Source organism: Mesoplodon mirus (genome assembly GCF_964341445.2).
Source record: "Mesoplodon mirus genome assembly, chromosome: 1".
Taxonomy (NCBI): Eukaryota; Metazoa; Chordata; class Mammalia; order Artiodactyla; family Ziphiidae; genus Mesoplodon; species Mesoplodon mirus.
In genome coordinates, this window is record NC_138976.1 from 186,279,741 (window position 1) to 186,303,382 (window position 23,642).

A 23,642-nucleotide genomic window follows, 5' to 3' on the forward strand; every position below is an offset into this window, starting at 1 on the left:
GGCTTGTCTGCAAAGAAAGGTGAGATGTAGGGAATCACAGAAAGTCGAGGGGAAAATATGTCAATATATACATTGCTATATGGTGAACTGAACCTAAGGCCAGCAACAATGGAGAGGACCTGACCCTTAGAAACTTACAAGTAAGCTGGAATCTTCAAAAGTTCAAATCTTTATAAGTAAAATATTTATTAAAATGAATAACCAAGTGTTTTAATTGACATCAGAAGATCAAAACAATAAACCCTGAGAACATAGAAAAAAGATAAATAAAGATATGAGCAGAACTTAATACAACAGAAAACGTATAAAATTGAGGTGATTTAGTAAGTCCAAAGAATCTTCTTTGAAAAGATTGAAAAGACACACTTTGATTAAGGAAAACAAAAACATAAGTATAGAATATACAGAAAGAATCAGGACAATGTTATAGCAGAGAATATATGAAATGCCAGTAAATTTGAACATTTCTGTAAAGTGGACCATTTCCTAGCTCCTAAAGTTTACCAAACCTGACACAAGAGGAAATCATTTAAGGTCATCATGTCTGCCCTTGGCATTCTCGGAACGCCCTGGCCTCAGGATGCAGCCTCTGTAGTCCATGGTAACCTGCGGAGAGGGGGCGGGGCTGAGGGTGGGTGGAACTCTGGCCTCACTGGAGGAGTGGGTGTGGCCAACTCTGCTGTGACTGAACAAAGGGCAGGGGAGCAGGGGGCCCAGGGCAGGGCCCTCAGAGCACGGCAGGTCCAGTGGGGTGTCATAAGCATTTAGGCCCAGGCCAAAGGGCGCCTTCTTTGTCTGCACAGCTGCCCAAACTCTCACCTTTCCACTCAGGCCGACCTCTTACTTGAAGTGTGTGTGGAACCTGTCCTCACAGTACACCTCGCTGCACAGCTAACCATAGGTCTGGGCATCGTAGCTTCCTGCCAGGTGACCGAAGTTCGCAGGCAGATGTGTCCCAGGGACACATGCAAAGAGGCTCCTGCCCGGGCCACAGGCTGCCCACTGCCGCTGCCCCAGATTGGGGGCCGCCAATCAGCCGTGTCGGAGTCCCCTGTCTCTAGAGGGAGTATTGGACCAACACTTGTAGAAAACGGTGTCCTCGTGGGCAACTCATTGGAGGGACACAAATAAATTTTGCCGACTTTCTCCTGAAGCTTGCGAGATTACACACCTAAGCGTCTTACACGGTCAGCTGTTTAGCTAAACATGAGCTCATGATCTAAATTTACACAATAATGAAAAAATCAGCTACGAGGGGAGACAATCAGTAAGGGTATCAATACCAGAATTAGATTCCAAGGCCATCCATCAATTGTTGGAATAATCAGGTGCAAGGCAGAATATATACATAAAACTGGAACAGAAACAAGGAACAAGGATGTTTTCAAAGACTGGTAGGATCTCTAAAACATTTTTAAAGGACATGTCATTGATAAAGCTAAATACTCAAAGGTTGTGTAATACAACAGATTAAGCATTGAGAAGAGTGAAATTATGCTGTTTTGAAAACTATGGCAGGTGAGATTTTCTGCCTAATTATATAAGAAGATTTCTCTAAAAATACACATTATTTCAATGACTTATTGGCTGTGAAATAAGTTAAGGGTATTTCAAATGGCTTGTCTGCAAAGAAAGGTGAGATGTAGGGAATCACAGAAAGTCGAGGGGAAAATAGGTCAATATATACATTGCTATATGGTGAACTAAAACTTAGGCCAGAAACAATGGAGAGGACCTGACCCTTAGAAACTTACAAGTAAGCTGGAATCTTCAAAAGTTCAAATCTTTATAAGTAAAATATTTATTAAAATGAATAACCAAGTGTTTTAATTGACATCAGAAGATCAAAACAATAAACCCTGAGAATATAGAAAAAAGATAAATAAAGATATGAGCAGAACTTAATACAACAGAAAACGTATAAAATTCAGGTGATTTAGTAAGTCCAAAGAATCTTCTTTGAAAAGATTGAAAAGACACACTTTGATTAAGGAAAACAAAAACATAAGTAAAGAATATACAGAAAGAATCAGGACAATGTTATAGCAGAGAATATATGAAATGCCAGTAAATTTGAACATTTCTGTAAAGTGGACCATTTGCTAGCTCCTAAAGTTTACCAAACCTGACACAAGAGGAAATCATTTAAGGTCATCATGTCTGCCCTTGGCATTCTCGGAACGCCCTGGCCTCAGGATGCAGCCTCTGTAGTCCATGGTAACCTGCAGAGAGGGGACAGGGCTGAGGTTGCTTGGAACTCTGCCCTCATTGAAGGAGTGGGTGTGGCCATCTCTGCTGTGACTGAACAAAGGGCAGGGGAGCAGGGGGCCCAGGGCAGGGCCCTCAGAGCACGGCAGGTCCAGTGGGCTGTCACAAGCATTTAGGCCCAGGCCAAAGGGCGCCTTCTTTGTCTGCACAGCTGCCCAAACTCTCACCTTTCCACTCAGGCCGACCTCTTACTTGAAGTGTGTGTGGAACCTCTCCTCACAGTACACCTCGCTGCACAGCTAACCATAGGTCTGGGCATCGAAGCTTCCTGCCAGGTGACCGAAGTTCGCAGGCAGATGTGTCCCAGGGACACATGCAAAGGGGCTCCAGCCCGGGCCATAGGCTGCCCAATGCCCCTGCCCCGGATCGGGGGCCGCCAATCAGCCCTGTCGGAGTCCCCTTCCTCTAGAGGGAGTATTGGACCAACACTTGTAGAAAACGGTGTCCTCGTGGGCAACTCATTGGAGGGACACAAATAAATTATGCCGACTTTCTCCTGAAGCTTACGAGCGTTCACACCTAAGCGTCTTACAAGGTCAGCTGTTTAGCTAAACATGAGCTCATGATCTAAATTTACACAATAATGAAAAAATCAACTACGAGGGGAGACAATCAGTAAAGACTATCAATACCAGAATTAGATTCCCAAGGCCATCCATCAATTGTTGGAATAATCAGGTGCAAGGCAGAATATATACATAAAACTGGAACTGAAACAAGGAACAAGGATGTTTTCAAAGACTGGTAGGATCTCTAAAACATTTTTAAACTACATGTCAATGATAAAGCTAAATACTCAAAGGTTGTGTAATACAACAGATTAAGCATTGAGAAGAGTGAAATTATGCTGTTTTGAAAACTATGGCAGGTGAGATTTTCTGCCTAATTATATAAGAAGATTTCTCTAAAATTACACATTATTTCAATGACTTATTGGCTGTGAAATAAGTTAAGGGTATTTCAAATGGCTTGTCTGCAAAGAAAGGTGAGATGTAGGGAATCACAGAAAGTCGAGGGGAAAATAGGTCCATATATACATTGCTATATGGTGAACTAAACCTTAGGCCAGCAACAATGGAGAGGACCTGACCCTTAGAAACTTACAAGTAAGCTGGAATCTTCAAAAGTTCCAATCTTTATAAGTAAAATATTTATTACAATGAATAACCAAGTGTTTTAATTGACATCAGAAGATCAAAACAATAAACCCTGAGAACATAGAAAAAAGATAAATAAAGATATGAGCAGAACTTAATACAACAGAAAACGTATAAAATACAGGTGATTTAGTAAGTCCAAAGAATCTTCTTTGAAAAGATTGAAAAGACACACTTTGATTAAGGAAAACAAAAACATAAGTAAAGAATATACAGAAAGAATCAGGACAATGTTATAGCAGAGAATATATGAAATGCCAGTAAATTTGAACATTTCTGTAAAGTGGACCATTTCCTAGCTCCTAAAATTTACCAAACCTGACACAAGAGGAAATCATTTAAGGTCATCATGTCTGCCCTTGGCATTCTCGGAACGCCCTGGCCTCAGTATGCAGCCTCTGTAGTCCATGGTAACCTGTGGAGAGGGGGCGGGGCTGAGGGTGGTTGGAACTCTGGCCTCATTGAAGGAGTGGGTGTGGCCATCTCTGCTGTGACTGAACAAAGGGCAGGGGTGCAGGGGGCCCAGGGCAGGGCCCTCAGAGCATGGCAGGTCTAGGGGGGTGTCACAAGCATTTAGGCCCAGGCCAAAGGGCGCCTTCTTTGTCTGCACAGCTGCCCAAACACTCACCTTTCCACTCAGGCCGACCTCTAACTTGAAGTGTGTGTGGAACCTGTCCTCACAGTACACCTCGCTGCAGAGCTAACCATAGGTCTGGGCATCGTAGCTTCCTGCCAGGTGACCGAATTTCGCAGGCAGATGTGTCCCAGGGACACATGCAAAGAGGCTCCAGCCCGGGCCACAGGCTGCCCACTGCCCCTGCCCCAGATCGGTGGCCGCCAAACAGCCGTGTCGGATTCCCCTGCCTCTAGAGTGCGTATTGGACCAACACTTGTAGAAAACGGTGTCCTCGTGGGCATCTCATTGGAGGGACACAAATAAAATTTGCCGACTTTCTCCTTAAGCTTGCGATCGTACACAACTAAGCATCTTACAAGGTCAGCTGTTTAGCTAAACATGAGATCATGATCTAAATTTACACAATAATTAAAAAAATCAGCTACGAGGGGAGACAATCAGTAAAGAGTATCAATACCAGAATTAGATTCCCAAGGCCATCCATCAATTGTTGGAATAATCAGGTGCAAGGCAGAATATATACATAAAACTGGAAATGAAACAAGGAACAAGGATGTTTTCAAAGACTGGTAGGATCTCTCAAACATTTTTAAAGTACATGTCATTGATAAAGCTAAATACTCAAAGGTTGTGTAATACAAAAATTAAGCATTGAGAAGAGTCAAATTATGCTGTCTTGAAAACTATGGCAGGTGAGATTTTCTGCCTAATTATATAAGAAGATTTCTCTAAAAATACACATTAATTCAATGACTTATTTCCTGTGAAATAAGTTAAGGGCATTTCAAATGGCTTGTCTGTAAAGAAAGTTGAGATGTAGGGAATCAGAGAAAGTCGAGGGGAAAATAGGTCAATATATACATTGCTATATGGTGAACTAAACCTTAGGCCAGCAACAATGGAGAGGACCTGACCCTTAGAAACTTACAAGTAAGCTGGAATCTTCAAAAGTTCAAATCTTTATAAGTAAAATATTTATTAAAATGAATACCCAAGTATTTTAATTGACATCAGAAGATCAAAACAATAAACCCTGAGAACATAGAAAAAAGATAAATAAAGATATGAGCAGAACTTAATACAACAGAAAACGTATAAAATACAGGTGATTTAGTAAGTCCAAAGAATCTTCTTTGAAAAGATTGAAAAGACACACTTTGATTAAGGAAAACAAAAACATAAGTATAGAATATACAGAAAGTATCAGGACAATGTTATAGCAGAGAATATATGAAATGCCAGTAAATTTGAACATTTCTGTAAAGTGGACCATTTCCTAGCTCCTAAAGTTTACCAAACCTGACACAAGAGGAAATCATTTAAGGTCATCATGTCTGCCCTTGGCATTCTCGGAACGCCCTGGCCTCAGGTTGCAGCCTCTGTAGTCCATGGTAACCTGTGGAGAGGGGTCAGAGCTGAGGTTGGTTGGAACACTGCCCTCAATGAAGGAGTGGGTGTGGCCATCTCTGCTGTGACTGAACATAGGGCAGGGGAGCAGGGGGCCCAGGGCAGGGCCCTCAGAGCACGGCAGGTCCAGTGGGGTGTCACAAGCGTTTAGGCCCAGGCCAAAGGGCGCCTTCTTTGTCTGCACAGCTGCCCAAACTCTCACCTTTCCACTCAGGCCGACCTCTTACTTGAAGTGTGTGTGGAACCTGTCCTCACAGTACACCTCGCTGCACAGCTAACCATAGGTCTGGGCATCGTAGCTTCCTGCCAGGTGACCGAAGTTCGCAGGCAGATGTGTCCCAGGGACACATGCAAAGAGGCTCCAGCCCGGGCCACAGGCTGCCCACTGCCCCTGCCCCAGATGGGGGGCCGCCAATCAGCCCTGTCGGAGTCCCCTTCCTCTAGAGGGAGTATTGGACCAACACTTGTAGAAAACGGTGACCTCGTGGGCAACTCATTGGAGGGACACAAATAAATTTTGCCGACATTCTCCTGAAGCTTACGAGCGTTCACACCTAAGCATCTTACAAGGTCACCTGTTTAGCTAAACATGAGCTCATGATCTAAATTTACACAATAATGAAGAAATCAGCTACGAGGGGAGACAATCAGTAAAGACTATCAATACCAGAATTAGATTCCCAAGGCCATCCATCAATTGTTGGAATAATCAGGTGCAAGGCAGAATATATACATAAAACTGGAACTGAAACAAGGAACAAGGATGTTTTCAAAGACTGGTAGGATCTCTCAAACATTTTTAAAGTACATGTCATTGATAAAGCTAAATACTCAAAGGTTGTGTAATACAACAGATTAAGCATTGAGAAGAGTGAAATTATGCTGTTTTGAAAACTATGGCAGGTGAGATTTTCTGCCTAATTATATAAGAAGATTTCTCTAAAAATACCCATTATTTCAATAACTTATTGGCTGTGAAATAAGTTAAGGGTATTTCAAATGGTTTGTCTCCAAAGAAAGGTGAGATGTAGGGAATCACAGAAAGTCGAGGGGAAAATAGGTCAATATATACATTGCTATATGGTGAACTAAACCTTAGGCCAGCAACAATGGAGAGAACCTAACCCTTAGAAACTTACAAGTAAGCTGGAATCTTCAAAAGTTCAAATCTTTATAAGTAAAATATTTATCAAAATGAATAACCAAGTGTTTTAATTGACATCAGAAGATCAAAACAATAAACCCTGAGAACATAGAAAAAAGATAAATAAAGATATGAGCAGAACTTAATACAACAGAAAACATATAAAATTCAGGTGATTTAGTAAGTCCAAAGAATCTTCTTTGAAAAGATTGAAAAGACACACTTAGATTAAGGAAAACAAAAACATAAGTATAGAATATACAGAAAGAATCAGGACAATGTTATAGCAGAGAATATATGAAATGCCAGTAAATTTGAACATTTCTGTAAAGTGGACCATTTCCTAGCTCCTAAAATTTACCAAACCTGACAGAAGAGGAAATCATTTAAGGTCATCATGTCTGCCCTTGGCATTCTCGGAACGCCCTGGCCTCAGGATGCAGCCTCTGTAGTCCATGGTAACCTGCGGAGAGGGGGCGGGGCTGAGGGTGGTTGGAACTCTGCCCTCACTGAAGGAGTGGGTGTGCCCATCTCTGCTGTGACTGAACAAAGGGCAGGGGAGCAGGGGGCCCAGGGCAGGGCCCTCAGAGCACGGCAGGTCCAGTGGGGTGTCACAAGCATTTAGGCCCAAGCCAAAGGGCGCCTTCTTTGTCTGCACAGCTGCCCAAACTCTCACCTTTCCACTCAGGCCGACCTCTTACTTGAAGTGTGTGTGGAACCTGTCCTCACAGTACACCTCGCTGCACAGCTAACCATAGGTCTGGGCATCGTAGCTTCCTGCCAGGTGACCGAAGTTCGCAGGCAGATGTGTGCCAGGGACACATGCAAAGAGGCTCCAGCCCGGGCCACAGGCTGCCCACTGCCACTGCCCCAGATCGGGGGCCGCCAATCAGCCCTGTCGGAGTCCCCTTCCTCTAGAGGGAGTATTGGACCAACACTTGTAGAAAACGGTGTCCTCGTGGGCAACTCATTGGAGGGACACAAATAAATTTTGCAACTTTCTCCTGAAGCTTACGAGCGTTCACACCTAAGCGTCTTACAAGGTCAGCTGTTTAGCTAAACATGAGCTCATGATCTAAATTTACACAATAATGAAGAAATCAGCTACGAGGGGAGACAATCAGTAAAGACTATCAATACCAGAATTAGATTCCCAAGGCCATCCAGCAATTGTTGGAATAATCAGGTGCAAGGCAGAATATATACATAAAACTGGAACTGAAACAAGGAACAAGGATGTTTTCAAAGACTGGTAGGATCTCTCAAACATTTTTAAAGTACATGTCATTGATAAAGCTAAATACTCAAAGGTTGTGTAATACAACAGATTAAGCATTGAGAAGAGTCAAATTCTGCTGTCTTGAAAACTATGGCAGGTGAGATTTTCTGCCTAATTATATAAGAAGATTTCTCTAAAAATACACATTATTTCAATGACTTATTGGCTGTGAAATAAGTTAAGGGTATTTCAAATGGCTTGTCTGTAAAGAAAGTTGAGATGTAGGGAATCACAGAAAGTCGAGGGGAAAATAGGTCAATATATACATTGCTATATGGTGAACTAAACATTAGGCCAGCAACAATGGAGAGGACCTGACCCTTAGAAACTTACAAGTAAGCTGGAATCTTCAAAAGTTCAAATCTTTATAAGTAAAATATTTATTAAAATGAATAACCAAGTATTTTAATTGACATCAGAAGATCAAAACAATAAACCCTGAGAACATAGAAAAAAGATAAATAAAGATATGAGCAGAACTTAATACAACAGAAAACGTATAAAATTCAGGTGATGTAGTAAGTCCAAAGAATCTTCTTTGAAAAGATTGAAAAGACACACTTTGATTAAGGAAAACAAAAACATATGTAAAGAATATACAGAAAGAATCAGGACAATGTTATAGCAGAGAATATATGAAATGCCAGTAAATTTGAACATTTCTGTAAGTGGACCATTTCCTAGCTCCTAAAGTTTACCAAACCTGACACAAGAGGAAATCATTTAAGGTCATCATGTCTGCCCTTGGCATTCTCGGAACGCCCTGGCCTCAGGATGCAGCCTCTATAGTCCATGGTAACCTGCGGAGAGGGGGAGGAGCTGAGGTTGGTTGGAACTCTGCCCTCACAGAAGGAGTGGGTGTGGCCATTTCTGCTGTGACTGAACAAAGGGCAGGGGAGCAGGGGGCCCAGGGCAGGGCCCTCAGAGCACGGCAGGTCCAGTGGGGTGTCACAAGCATTTAGGCCCAGGCCAAAGGGCGCCTTCTTTGTCTGCACAGCTGCCCAAACTCTCACCTTTCCACTCAGGCCGACCTCTTACTTGAAGTGTGTGTGGAACCTGTCCTCACAGTACACCTCGCTGCACAGCTAACCATAGGTCTGGGCATCGTAGCTTCCTGCCAGGTGACCGAAGTTCGCAGGCAGATGTGTGCCAGGGACACATGCAAAGAGGCTCCAGCCCGGGCCACAGTCTGCCCACTGCCACTGCCCCAGATCGGGGGCCGCCAATCAGCCCTGTCGGAGTCCCCTTCCTCTAGAGGGAGTATTGGACCAACACTTGTAGAAAACGGTGTCCTCGTGGGCAACTCATTGGAGGGACACAAATAAATTTTGCAACTTTCTCCTGAAGCTTACGAGCGTTCACACCTAAGCGTCTTACAAGGTCAGCTGTTTAGCTAAACATGAGCTCATGATCTAAATTTACACAATAATGAAGAAATCAGCTACGAGGGGAGACAATCAGTAAAGACTATCAATACCAGAATTAGATTCCCAAGGCCATCCAGCAATTGTTGGAATAATCAGGTGCAAGGCAGAATATATACATAAAACTGGAACTGAAACAAGGAACAAGGATGTTTTCAAAGACTGGTAGGATCTCTCAAACATTTTTAAAGTACATGTCATTGATAAAGCTAAATACTCAAAGGTTGTGTAATACAACAGATTAAGCATTGAGAAGAGTGAAATTATGCTGTTTTGAAAACTATGGCAGGTGAGATTTTCTGCCTAATTATATAAGAAGATTTCTCTAAAAAATACACATTATTTCAATGACTTATTGGCTGTGAAATAAGTGAAGGGTATTTCAAATGGCTTGTCTGCAAAGAAAGGTGAGATGTAGGGAATCACAGAAAGTCGAGGGGAAAATAGGTCAATATGTACATCGCTATATGGTGAACTAAACCTTAGGCCAGCAACAATGGAGAGGACCTGACCCTTAGAAACTTACAAGTAAGCTGGAATCTTCAAAAGTTCCAATCTTTATAAGTAAAATATTTATTAAAATGAATAACCAAGTGTTTTAATTGATATCAGAAGATCAAAACAATAAACCCTGAGAACATAGAAAAAAGATAAATAAAGATATGAGCAGAACTTAATACAACAGAAAACGTATAAAATTCAGGTGATTTAGTAAGTCCAAAGAATCTTCTTTGAAAAGATTGAAAAGACACACTTTGATTAAGGAAAACAAAAACATAAGTATAGAATATACAGAAAGTATCAGGACAATGTTATAGCAGAGAATATATGAAATGCCAGTAAATTTGAACATTTCTGTAAAGTGGACCATTTCCTAGCTCCTAAAGTTTACCAAACCTGACACAAGAGGAAATCATTTAAGGTCATCATGTCTGCCCTTGGCATTCTCGGAACGCCCTGGCCTCAAGATGCAGCCTCTGTAGTCCATGGAAACCTGCGGAGAAGGGGCAGAGCTGAGGTTGGTTGGAACTCTGCCCTCAATGAAGGAGTGGGTGTGGCCATCTCTGCTGTTACTGAACATAGGGCAGGGGAGCAGGGGGCCCAGGGCAGGGCCCTCAGAGCACGGCAGGTCCAGTGGGCTGTCACAAGCATTTAGGCCCAGGACAAAGGGCGCCTTCTTTGTCTGCACAGCTGCCCAAACTCTCACCTTTCCACTCAGGCCGACCTCTTACTTGAAGTGTGTGTGGAACCTGTCCTCACACTACACCTCGCTGCACAGCTAACCATACGTCTGGGCATCGTAGCTTCCTGCCAGGTGACCGAAGTTCGCAGGCAGATGTGTCCCAGGGACACATGCAAAGAGGCTCCAGCCCGGGCCACAGGCTGCCCACTGCCCCTGCCCCAGATCGGGGGCCGCCAATCAGCCCTGTCGGAGTCCCCTTCCTCTAGAGGGAGTATTGGACCAACACTTGTAGAAAACGGTGACCTCGTGGGCAACTCATTGGAGGGACACAAATAAATTTTGCCGACATTCTCCTGAAGCTTACGAGCGTTCACACCTAAGCATCTTACAAGGTCAGCTGTTTAGCTAAACATGAGCTCATGATCTAAAGTTACACAATAATGAAGAAATCAGCTATGAGGGGAGACAATCAGTAAAGACTATCAATACCAGAATTAGATTCCCAAGGCCATCCATCAATTGTTGGAATAATCAGGTGCAAGGCAGAATATATACATAAAACTGGAACTGAAACAAGGAACAAGGATGTTTTCAAAGACTGGTAGGATCTCTCAAATATTTTTAAAGGACATGTCATTGATAAAGCTAAATACTCAAAGGTTGTGTAATACAACAGATTAAGCATTGAGAAGAGTGAAATTATGCTGTTTTGAAAACTATGGCAGGTGAGATTTTCTGCCTAATTATATAAGAAGATTTCTCTAAAAATACACATTATTTCAATGACTTATTGGCTGTGAAATAAGTTAAGGGTATTTCAAATGGCTTGTCTGCAAAGAAAGGTGAGATGTAGGGAATCACAGAAAGTCGAGTGGAAAATAGGTCAATATATACATTGCTATATGGTGAACTAAACTTTAGGCCAGCAACAATGGAGAGAACCTGACCCTTAGAAACTTACAAGTAAGCTGGAATCTTCAAAAGTTCAAATCTTTATAAGTAAAATATTTATCAAAATGAATAACCAAGTGTTTTAATTGACATCAGAAGATCAAAACAATAAACCCTGAGAACATAGAAAAAAGATAAATAAAGATATGAGCAGAACTTAATACAACAGAAAACATATAAAATTCAGGTGATTTAGTAAGTCCAAAGAATCTTCTTTGAAAAGATTGAAAAGACACACTTTGATTAAGGACAACAAAAACATAAGTATAGAATATACAGAAAGAATCAGGACAATGTTATAGCAGAGAATATATGAAATGCCAGTAAATTTGAACATTTCTGTAAAGTGGACCATTTCCTAGCTCCTAAAGTTTACCAAACCTGACAGAAGAGGAAATCATTTAAGGTCATCATGTCTGCCCTTGGCATTCTCGGAACGCCCTGGCCTCAGGATGCAGCCTCTGTAGTCCATGGTAACCTGCGGAGAGGGGGCTGGGCTGAGGGTGGTTGGAACTCTGCCCTCACTGAAGGAGAGGGAGTGGCCATCTCTGCTGTGACTGAACAAAGGGCAGGGGAGCAGGGGGCCCAGGGCAGGGCCCTCAGAGCACGGCAGGTCCAGTGGGCTGTCACAAGCATTTAGGCCCAGGCCAAAGGGCGCCTTCTTTGTCTGCACAGCTGCCCAAACTCTCACCTTTCCACTCAGGCCGACCTCTTACTTGAAGTGTGTGTGGAACCTGTCCTCACAGTACACCTCGCTGCACAGCTAACCATAGGTCTGGGCATCGTAGCTTCCTGCCAGGTGACCGAAGTTTGCAGGCATATGTGTCCCAGGGACACTTGCAAAGGGGCTCCACCCAGGGCCACAGGCTGCCCACTGCCCCTGCCCCAGATCGGGGGCCGCCAATCAGCCCTGTCGGAGTCCCCTTCCTCTAGAGGGAGTATTGGACCAACACTTGTAGAAAACGGTGTCCTCGTGGGCAACTCATTGGAGGGACACAAATAAATGTTTGCCGTCTTTCTGCGGAAGCTTACGAGCATTCACACGTAAGCGTCTTACAAGGTCAGCTGTTTAGCTAAACATGAGCTCATGATATAAATTTACACAATAATGAGGAAATCAGCTACGAGGGGAGACAATCAGTAAAGAGTATCAATACCAGAATTAGATTCCCAAGGCCATCCATCAATTGTTGGAATAATCAGGTGCAAGGCAGAATATATACATAAAACTGGAACTGAAACAAGGAACAAGGATGTTTTCAAAGACTGGTAGGTTCTCTAAAACATTTTTAAAGTACATGTCATTGATAAAGCTAAATACTCAAAGGTTGTGTAATACAACAGATTAAGCATTGAGAAGAGTCAAATTCTGCTGTCTTGAAAACTATGGCAGGTGAGATTTTCTGCCTAATTATATAAGAAGATTTCTCTAAAAATACACATTATTTCAATGACTTATTGGCTGTGAAATAAGTTAAGGGTATTTCAAATGGCTTGTCTGTAAAGAAAGGTGAGATGTAGGGAATCACAGAAAGTCGAGGGGAAAATAGGTCAATATATACATTGCTATATGGTGAACTAAACCTTAGGCCAGCAACAATGGAGAGGACCTGACCCTTAGAAAATTACAAGTAAGCTGGAATCTTCAAAAGTTCAAATCTTTATAAGTAAAATATTTATTAAAATGAATAACCAAGTATTTTAATTGACATCAGAAGATCAAAACAATAAACCCTGAGAACATAGAAAAAAGATAAATAAAGATATGAGCAGAACTTAATACAACAGAAAACGTATAAAATTCAGGTGATGTAGTAAGTCCAAAGAATCTTCTTTGAAAAGATTGAAAAGACACACTTTGATTAAGGAAAACAAAAACATAAGTAAAGAATATACAGAAAGAATCAGGACAATGTTATAGCAGAGAATATATGAAATGCCAGTAAATTTGAACATTTCTGTAAGTGGACCATTTCCTAGCTCCTAAAGTTTACCAAACCTGACACAAGAGGAAATCATTTAAGGTCATCATGTCTGCCCTTGGCATTCTCGGAACGCCCTGGCCTCAGGATGCAGCCTCTATAGTCCATGGTAACCTGCAGAGAGGGGGAGGAGCTGAGGTTGGTTGGAACTCTGCCCTCACTGAAGGAGTGGGTGTGGCCATTTCTGCTGTGACTGAAGAAAGGGCAGGGGAGCAGGGGGCCCAGGGCAGGGCCCTCAGTGCACGGCAGGTCCAGTGGGGTGTCACAAGCATTTAGGCCCAGGCCAAAGGGCGCCTTCTTTGTCTGCACAGCTGCCCAAACTCTCACCTTTCCACTCAGGCCGACCTCTTACTTGAAGTGTGTGTGGAACCTGTCCTCACAGTACACCTCGCTGCACAGCTAACCATAGGTCTGGGCATCGTAGCTTCCTGCCAGGTGACCGAAGTTCGCAGGCAGATGTGTGCCAGGGACACATGCAAAGAGGCTCCAGCCCGGGCCACAGGCTGCCCACTGCCACTGCCCCAGATCGGGGGCCGCCAATCAGCCCTGTCGGAGTCCCCTTCCTCTAGAGGGAGTATTGGACCAACACTTGTAGAAAACGGTGTCCTCGTGGGCAACTCATTGGAGGGACACAAATAAATTTTGCAACTTTCTCCTGAAGCTTACGAGCGTTCACACCTAAGCGTCTTACAAGGTCAGCTGTTTAGCTAAACATGAGCTCATGATCTAAATTTACACAATAATGAAGAAATCAGCTACGAGGGGAGACAATCAGTAAAGACTATCAATACCAGAATTAGATTCCCAAGGCCATCCAGCAATTGTTGGAATAATCAGGTGCAAGGCAGAATATATACATAAAACTGGAACTGAAACAAGGAACAAGGATGTTTTCAAAGACTGGTAGGATCTCTCAAACATTTTTAAAGTACATGTCATTGATAAAGCTAAATACTCAAAGGTTGTGTAATACAACAGATTAAGCATTGAGAAGAGTCAAATTCTGCTGTTTTGAAAACTATGGCAGGTGAGATTTTCTGCCTAATTATATAAGAAGATTTCTCTAAAAAATACACATTATTTCAATGACTTATTGGCTGTGAAATCAGTTAAGGGTATTTCAAATGGCTTGTCTGCAAAGAAAGGTGAGATGTAGGGAATCACAGAAAGTCGAGGGGAAAATAGGTCAATATGTACATCGCTATATGGTGAACTAAACCTTAGGCCAGCAACAATGGAGAGGACCTGACCCTTAGAAACTTACAAGTAAGCTGGAATCTTCAAAAGTTCCAATCTTTATAAGTAAAATATTTATTAAAATGAATAACCAAGTGTTTTAATTGACATCAGAAGATCAAAACAATAAACCCTGAGAACATAGAAAAAAGATAAATAAAGATATGAGCAGAACTTAATACAACAGAAAACGTATAAAATTCAGGTGATTTAGTAAGTCCAAAGAATCTTCTTTGAAAAGATTGAAAAGACACACTTTGATTAAGGAAAACAAAAACATAAGTATAGAATATACAGAAAGTATCAGGACAATGTTATAGCAGAGAATATATGAAATGCCAGTAAATTTGAACATTTCTGTAAAGTGGACCATTTCCTAGCTCCTAAAGTTTACCAAACCTGACACAAGAGGAAATCATTTAAGGTCATCATGTCTGCCATTGGCATTCTCGGAACGCCCTGGCCTCAGGATGCAGCCTCTGTAGTCCATGGAAACCTGCGGAGAAGGGGCAGAGCTGAGGTTGGTTGGAACTCTGCCCTCAATGAAGGAGTGGGTGTGGCCATCTCTGCTGTTACTGAACATAGGGCAGGGGAGCAGGGGGCCCAGTGCAGGGCCCTCAGAGCACGGCAGGTCCAGTGGGCTGTCACAAGCATTTAGGCCCAGGCCAAAGGGCGCCTTCTTTGTCTGCACAGCTGCCCAAACTCTCACCTTTCCACTCAGGCGGACCTCTTACTTGAAGTGTGTGTGGAACCTGTCCTCACACTACACCTCGCTGCACAGCTAACCATACGTCTGGGCATCGTAGCTTCCTGCCAGGTGACCGAAGTTCGCAGGCAGATGTGTCCCAGGGACACATGCAAAGAGGCTCCAGCCCGGGCCACAGGCTGCCCACTGCCCCTGCCCCAGATCGGGGGCCGCCAATCAGCCCTGTCGGAGTCCCCTTCCTCTAGAGGGAGTATTGGACCAACACTTGTAGAAAACGGTGACCTCGTGGGCAACTCATTGGAGGGACACAAATAAATTTTGCCGACATTCTCCTGAAGCTTACGAGCGTTCACACCTAAGCATCTTACAAGGTCAGCTGTTTAGCTAAACATGAGCTCATGATCTAAAGTTACACAATAATGAAGAAATCAGCTATGAGGGGAGACAATCAGTAAAGACTATCAATACCAGAATTAGATTCCCAAGGCCATCCATCAATTGTTGGAATAATCAGGTGCAAGGCAGAATATATACATAAAACTGGAACTGAAACAAGGAACAAGGATGTTTTCAAAGACTGGTAGGATCTCTCAAATATTTTTAAAGGACATGTCATTGATAAAGCTAAATACTCAAAGGTTGTGTAATACAACAGATTAAGCATTGAGAAGAGTGAAATTATGCTGTTTTGAAAACTATGGCAGGTGAGATTTTCTGCCTAATTATATAAGAAGATTTCTCTAAAAATACACATTATTTCAATGACTTATTGGCTGTGAAATAAGTTAAGGGTATTTCAAATGGCTTGTCTGCAAAGAAAGGTGAGATGTAGGGAATCACAGAAAGTCGAGGGGAAAATAGGTCAATATATACATTGCTATATGGTGAACTAAACTTTAGGCCAGCAACAATGGACAGAACCTGACCCTTAGAAACTTACAAGTAAGCTGGAATCTTCAAAAGTTCAAATCTTTATAAGTAAAATATTTATCAAAATGAATAACCAAGTGTTTTAATTGACATCAGAAGATCAAAACAATAAACCCTGAGAACATAGAAAAAAGATAAATAAAGATATGAGCAGAACTTAATACAACAGAAAACATATAAAATTCAGGTGATTTAGTAAGTCCAAAGAATCTTCTTTGAAAAGATTGAAAAGACACACTTTGATTAAGGAAAACAAAAACATAAATATAGAATATACAGAAAGAATCAGGACAATGTTATAGCAGAGAATATATGAAATGCCAGTAAATTTGAACATTTCTGTAAAGTGGACCATTTCCTAGCTCCTAAAGTTTACCAAAGCTGACACAAGAGGAAATCATTTAAGGTCATCATGTCTGCCCTTGGCATTCTCGGAACGCCCTGGCCTCAGGATGCAGCCTCTGTAGTCCATGGTAACCTGCGGAGAGGGGGCAGAGCTGAGGTTGGTTGGAACTCTGCCCTCAATGAAGGAGTGGGTGTGGCCATCTCTGCTGTGACTGAACATAGGGCAGGGGAGCAGGGGGCCCAGGGCAGGGCCCTCAGAGCACGGCAGGTCCAGTGGGCTGTCACAAGCATTTAGGCCCAGGCCAAAGGGCGCCTTCTTTGTCTGCACAGCTGCCCAAACTCTCACCTTTCCACTCAGGCCGACCTCTTACTTGAAGTGTGTGTGGAACCTGTCCTCACAGTACACCTTGCTGCACAGCTAACCATACGTCTGGGCATCGTAGCTTCCTGCCAGGTGACCGAAGTTTGAAGGCAGATGTGTCCCAGGGACACATGCAAAGAGGCTCCAGCCCGGGCCACAGGCTGCCCACTGCCCCTGCCCCAGATCGGGGGCCGCCAATCAGCCCTGTCAGAGTCACCTTCCTCTAGAGGGAGTATTGGACCAACACTTGTAGAAAACGGTGACCTCGTGGGCAACTCACTGGAGGGACACAAATAATCTTTGCCGTCTTTCTGCGGAAGCTTACGAGCGTTCACACCTAAGCATCTTACAAGGTCAGCTGTTTAGCTAAACATGTGCTCATGATCTAAATTTACCCAATAATGAAAAAATCAACTACGAGGGGAGACAATCAGTAAAGACTATCAATACCAGAATTAGATTCCCAAGGCCATCCATCAATTGTTGGAATAATCAGGTGCAAGGCAGAATATATACATAAAACTGGAACTGAAACAAGGAACAAGGATGTTTTCAAAGACTGGTAGGATCTCTAAAACATTTTTAAAGTACATGTCATTGATAAAGCTAAATACTCAAAGGTTGTGTAATACCACAGATTAAGCATTGAGAAGAGTGAAATTATGCTGTTTTGAAAACTATGGCAGGTGAGATTTTCTGCCTAATTATATAAGAAGATTACTCTAAAAATACACATTATTTCAATGACTTATTGGCTGTGAACTAAGTTAAGGGTATTTCAAATGGCTTGTCTGCAAAGAAAGGTGAGATGTAGGGAACCACAGAAAGTCGAGGGGAAAATAGGTCAATATATACATTGCTATATGGTGAACTAAACCTTAGGCCAGCAACAATGGAGAGGACCTGACCCTTAGAAACTTACAAGTAAGCTGGAATCTTCAAAAGTTCAAATCTTTATAAGTAAAATATTTATTAAAATGAATAACCAAGTGTTTTAATTGACATCAGAAGATCAAAACAATAAACCCTGAGAACATAGAAAAAAGATAAATAAAGATATGAGCATAACTTAATACAACAGAAAACGTATAAAATTCAGGTGATTTAGTAAGTCCAAAGATTCTTCTTTGAAAAGATTGAAAAGACACACTTTGATTAAGGAAAACAAAAACATAAGTATAGAATATACAAAAAGAATCAGGACAATGTTATAGGAGAGAATATATGAAATGCCAGTAAATTTGAACATTTCTGTAAGTGGACCATTTCCTAGCTCCTAAAGTTTACCAAACCTGACACAAGAGGAAATCATTTAAGGTCATCATGTCTGCCCTTGGCAATCTCGGAACCCCCTGGCCTCAGGATGCAGCCTCTGTAGTCCATGGTAACCTGCGGAGAGGGGGCGGGGCTGAGGGTGGTTGGAACTCTGCCCTCTCTGAAGGAGTGGGTGTGGCCATCTCTGCTGTGACTGAACAAAGGGCAGGGGAGCAGGGGGCCCAGGGCAGGGCCCTCAGAGCACGGCAGGTCCAGTGGGGTGTCACAAGCATTTAGGCCCAGGCCAAAGGGTGCCTTCTTTGTTTGCACAGCTGCCCAAACTCTCACCTTTCCACTCAGGCCGACATCTTACTTGAAGTGTGTGTGGAACCTGTCTTCACAGTACACATCGCTGCACAGCTAACCATAGGTCTGGGCATCGTACCTTCCTGCCAGGTGACCGAAGTTCGCAGGCAGATGTGTCCCAGGGACACATGCAAAGAGGCTCCAGCCCGGGCCACAGGCTGCCCACTGCCCCTGCCCCAGATCGGGGGCCGCCAATCAGCCCTTTCGGAGTCCCCTTCCTCTAGAGGGAGTATTGGACCAACACTTGTAGAAAACTGTGTCCTCGTGGGCAACTCATTGTAGGGACACAAATAAATCTTTGCCGTCTTTCTGCGGAAGCTTACGAGCGTTCACACCTAAGCGTCTTACAAGGTCAGCTGTTTAGCTAAACATGAGCTCATGTTCTAAATTTACACAATAATGAGGAAATCAGCTACGAGGGGAGACAATCAGTAAAGACTATCAATACCAGAATTAGATGCCCAAGGCCATCCATCAATTGTTGAAATAATCAGGTGCAAGGCAGAATATATACATAAAACTGGAACTGAAACAAGGAACAAGGATGTTTTCAAAGACTGGTAGGATGTCTAAAACATTTTTAAAGTACATGTCATTGATAAAGCTAAATACTCAAAGGTTGTGTAATACAACAGATTAAGCATTGAGAAGAGTCAAATTCTGCTGTCTTGAAAACTATGGCAGGTGAGATTTTCTGCCTAATTATATAAGAAGATTTCTCTAAAAATACACATTATTTCAATGACTTATTGGCTGTGAAATAAGTTAAGGGTATTTCAAATGGCTTGTCTGTAAAGAAAGTTGAGATGTAGGGAATCACAGAAAGTCGAGGGGAAAATAGGTCAATATATACATTGCTATATGGTGAACTAAACCTTAGGCCAGCAACAATGGAGAGGACCTGACCCTTAGAAACTTACAAGTAAGCTGGAATCTTCAAAAGTTCAAATCTTTATAAGTAAAATATTTATTAAAATGAATAACCAAGTGTTTTAATTGACATCAGAAGATCAAAACAATAAACCCTGAGAACATAGAAAAAAGATAAATAAAGATACGAGCAGAACTTAATACAACAGAAAACGTATAAAATTCCGGTGATGTAGTAAGTCCAAAGAATCTTCTTTGAAAAGATTGAAAAGACACACTTTGATTAAGGAAAACAAAAACATAAGTAAAGAATATACAGAAAGAATCAGGACAATGTTATAGCAGAGAATATATGAAATGCCAGTAAATTTGAACATTTCTGTAAGTGGACCATTTCCTAGCTCCTAAAGTTTACCAAACCTGACACAAGAGGAAATCATTTAAGGTCATCATGTCTGCCCTTGGCATTCTCGGAACGCCCTGGCCTCAGGATGCAGCCTCTGTAGTCCATGGTAACCTGCGGAGAGGGGGCAGAGCTGAGGTTGGTTGGAACTCTGCCCTCAATGAAGGAGTGGGTGTGGCCATCTCTGCTGTGACTGAACATAGGGCAGGGGAGCAGGGGGCCCAGGGCAGGGCCCTCAGAGCACGGCAGGTCCAGTGGGCTGTCACAAGCATTTAGGCCCAGGCCAAAGGGCGCCTTCTTTGTCTGCACAGCTGCCCAAACTCTCACCTTTCCACTCAGGCCGACCTCTTACTTGAAGTGTGTGTGGAACCTGTCCTCACAGTACACCTTGCTGCACAGCTAACCATACGTCTGGGCATCGTAGCTTCCTGCCAGGTGACCGAAGTTTGAAGGCAGATGTGTCCCAGGGACACATGCAAAGAGGCTCCAGCCCGGGCCACAGGCTGCCCACTGCCCCTGCCCCAGATCGGGGGCCGCCAATCAGCCCTGTCAGAGTCCCCTTCCTCTAGAGGGAGTATTGGACCAACACTTGTAGAAAACGGTGACCTCGTGGGCAACTCACTGGAGGGACACAAATAATCTTTGCCGTCTTTCTGCGGAAGCTTACGAGCGTTCACACCTAAGCATCTTACAAGGTCAGCTGTTTAGCTAAACATGTGCTCATGATCTAAATTTACCCAATAATGAAAAAATCAACTACGAGGGGAGACAATCAGTAAAGACTATCAATACCAGAATTAGATTCCCAAGGCCATCCATCAATTGTTGGAATAATCAGGTGCAAGGCAGAATATATACATAAAACTGGAACTGAAACAAGGAACAAGGATGTTTTCAAAGACTGGTAGGATCTCTAAAACATTTTTAAAGTACATGTCATTGATAAAGCTAAATACTCAAAGGTTGTGTAATACCACAGATTAAGCATTGAGAAGAGTGAAATTATGCTGTTTTGAAAACTATGGCAGGTGAGATTTTCTGCCTAATTATATAAGAAGATTACTCTAAAAATACACATTATTTCAATGACTTATTGGCTGTGAACTAAGTTAAGGGTATTTCAAATGGCTTGTCTGCAAAGAAAGGTGAGATGTAGGGAACCACAGAAAGTCGAGGGGAAAATAGGTCAATATATACATTGCTATATGGTGAACTAAACCTTAGGCCAGCAACAATGGAGAGGACCTGACCCTTAGAAACTTACAAGTAAGCTGGAATCTTCAAAAGTTCAAATCTTTATAAGTAAAATATTTATTAAAATGAATAACCAAGTGTTTTAATTGACATCAGAAGATCAAAACAATAAACCCTGAGAACATAGAAAAAAGATAAATAAAGATATGAGCATAACTTAATACAACAGAAAACGTATAAAATTCAGGTGATTTAGTAAGTCCAAAGATTCTTCTTTGAAAAGATTGAAAAGACACACTTTGATTAAGGAAAACAAAAACATAAGTATAGAATATACAAAAAGAATCAGGACAATGTTATAGGAGAGAATATATGAAATGCCAGTAAATTTGAACATTTCTGTAAGTGGACCATTTCCTAGCTCCTAAAGTTTACCAAACCTGACACAAGAGGAAATCATTTAAGGTCATCATGTCTGCCCTTGGCAATCTCGGAACCCCCTGGCCTCAGGATGCAGCCTCTGTAGTCCATGGTAACCTGCGGAGAGGGGGCGGGGCTGAGGGTGGTTGGAACTCTGCCCTCTCTGAAGGAGTGGGTGTGGCCATCTCTGCTGTGACTGAACAAAGGGCAGGGGAGCAGGGGGCCCAGGGCAGGGCCCTCAGAGCACGGCAGGTCCAGTGGGGTGTCACAAGCATTTAGGCCCAGGCCAAAGGGTGCCTTCTTTGTTTGCACAGCTGCCCAAACTCTCACCTTTCCACTCAGGCCGACATCTTACTTGAAGTGTGTGTGGAACCTGTCTTCACAGTACACATCGCTGCACAGCTAACCATAGGTCTGGGCATCGTACCTTCCTGCCAGGTGACCGAAGTTCGCAGGCAGATGTGTCCCAGGGACACATGCAAAGAGGCTCCAGCCCGGGCCACAGGCTGCCCACTGCCCCTGCCCCAGATCGGGGGCCGCCAATCAGCCCTTTCGGAGTCCCCTTCCTCTAGAGGGAGTATTGGACCAACACTTGTAGAAAACTGTGTCCTCGTGGGCAACTCATTGTAGGGACACAAATAAATCTTTGCCGTCTTTCTGCGGAAGCTTACGAGCGTTCACACCTAAGCGTCTTACAAGGTCAGCTGTTTAGCTAAACATGAGCTCATGTTCTAAATTTACACAATAATGAGGAAATCAGCTACGAGGGGAGACAATCAGTAAAGACTATCAATACCAGAATTAGATGCCCAAGGCCATCCATCAATTGTTGAAATAATCAGGTGCAAGGCAGAATATATACATAAAACTGGAACTGAAACAAGGAACAAGGATGTTTTCAAAGACTGGTAGGATGTCTAAAACATTTTTAAAGTACATGTCATTGATAAAGCTAAATACTCAAAGGTTGTGTAATACAACAGATTAAGCATTGAGAAGAGTCAAATTCTGCTGTCTTGAAAACTATGGCAGGTGAGATTTTCTGCCTAATTATATAAGAAGATTTCTCTAAAAATACACATTATTTCAATGACTTATTGGCTGTGAAATAAGTTAAGGGTATTTCAAATGGCTTGTCTGTAAAGAAAGTTGAGATGTAGGGAATCACAGAAAGTCGAGGGGAAAATAGGTCAATATATACATTGCTATATGGTGAACTAAACCTTAGGCCAGCAACAATGGAGAGGACCTGACCCTTAGAAACTTACAAGTAAGCTGGAATCTTCAAAAGTTCAAATCTTTATAAGTAAAATATTTATTAAAATGAATAACCAAGTGTTTTAATTGACATCAGAAGATCAAAACAATAAACCCTGAGAACATAGAAAAAAGATAAATAAAGATACGAGCAGAACTTAATACAACAGAAAACGTATAAAATTCCGGTGATGTAGTAAGTCCAAAGAATCTTCTTTGAAAAGATTGAAAAGACACACTTTGATTAAGGAAAACAAAAACATAAGTAAAGAATATACAGAAAGAATCAGGACAATGTTATAGCAGAGAATATATGAAATGCCAGTAAATTTGAACATTTCTGTAAGTGGACCATTTCCTAGCTCCTAAAGTTTACCAAACCTGACACAAGAGGAAATCATTTAAGGTCATCATGTCTGCCCTTGGCATTCTCGGAACGCCCTGGCCTCAGGATGCAGCCTCTGTAGTCCATGGTAACCTGCGGAGAGGGGGAGGAGCTGAGTTTGGTTGGAACTCTGCCCTCACTGAAGGAGTGGGTGTGGCCATTTCTGCTGTGACTGAACAAAGGGCAGGGGAGCAGGGGGCCCAGGGCAGGGCCCTCAGAGCACGGCAGGTCCAGTGGGGTGTCACAAGCATTTAGGCCCAGGCCAAAGGGCGCCTTCTTTGTCTGCACAGCTGCCCAAACTCTCACCTTTCCACTCAGGCCGACCTCTTACTTGAAGTGTGTGTGGAACCTGTCCTCACAGTACACCTCGCTGCACAGCTAACCATAGGTCTGGGCATCGTAGCTTCCTGCCAGGTGACCGAAGTTCGCAGGCAGATGTGTGCCAGGGACACATGCAAAGAGGCTCCAGCCCGGGCCACAGGC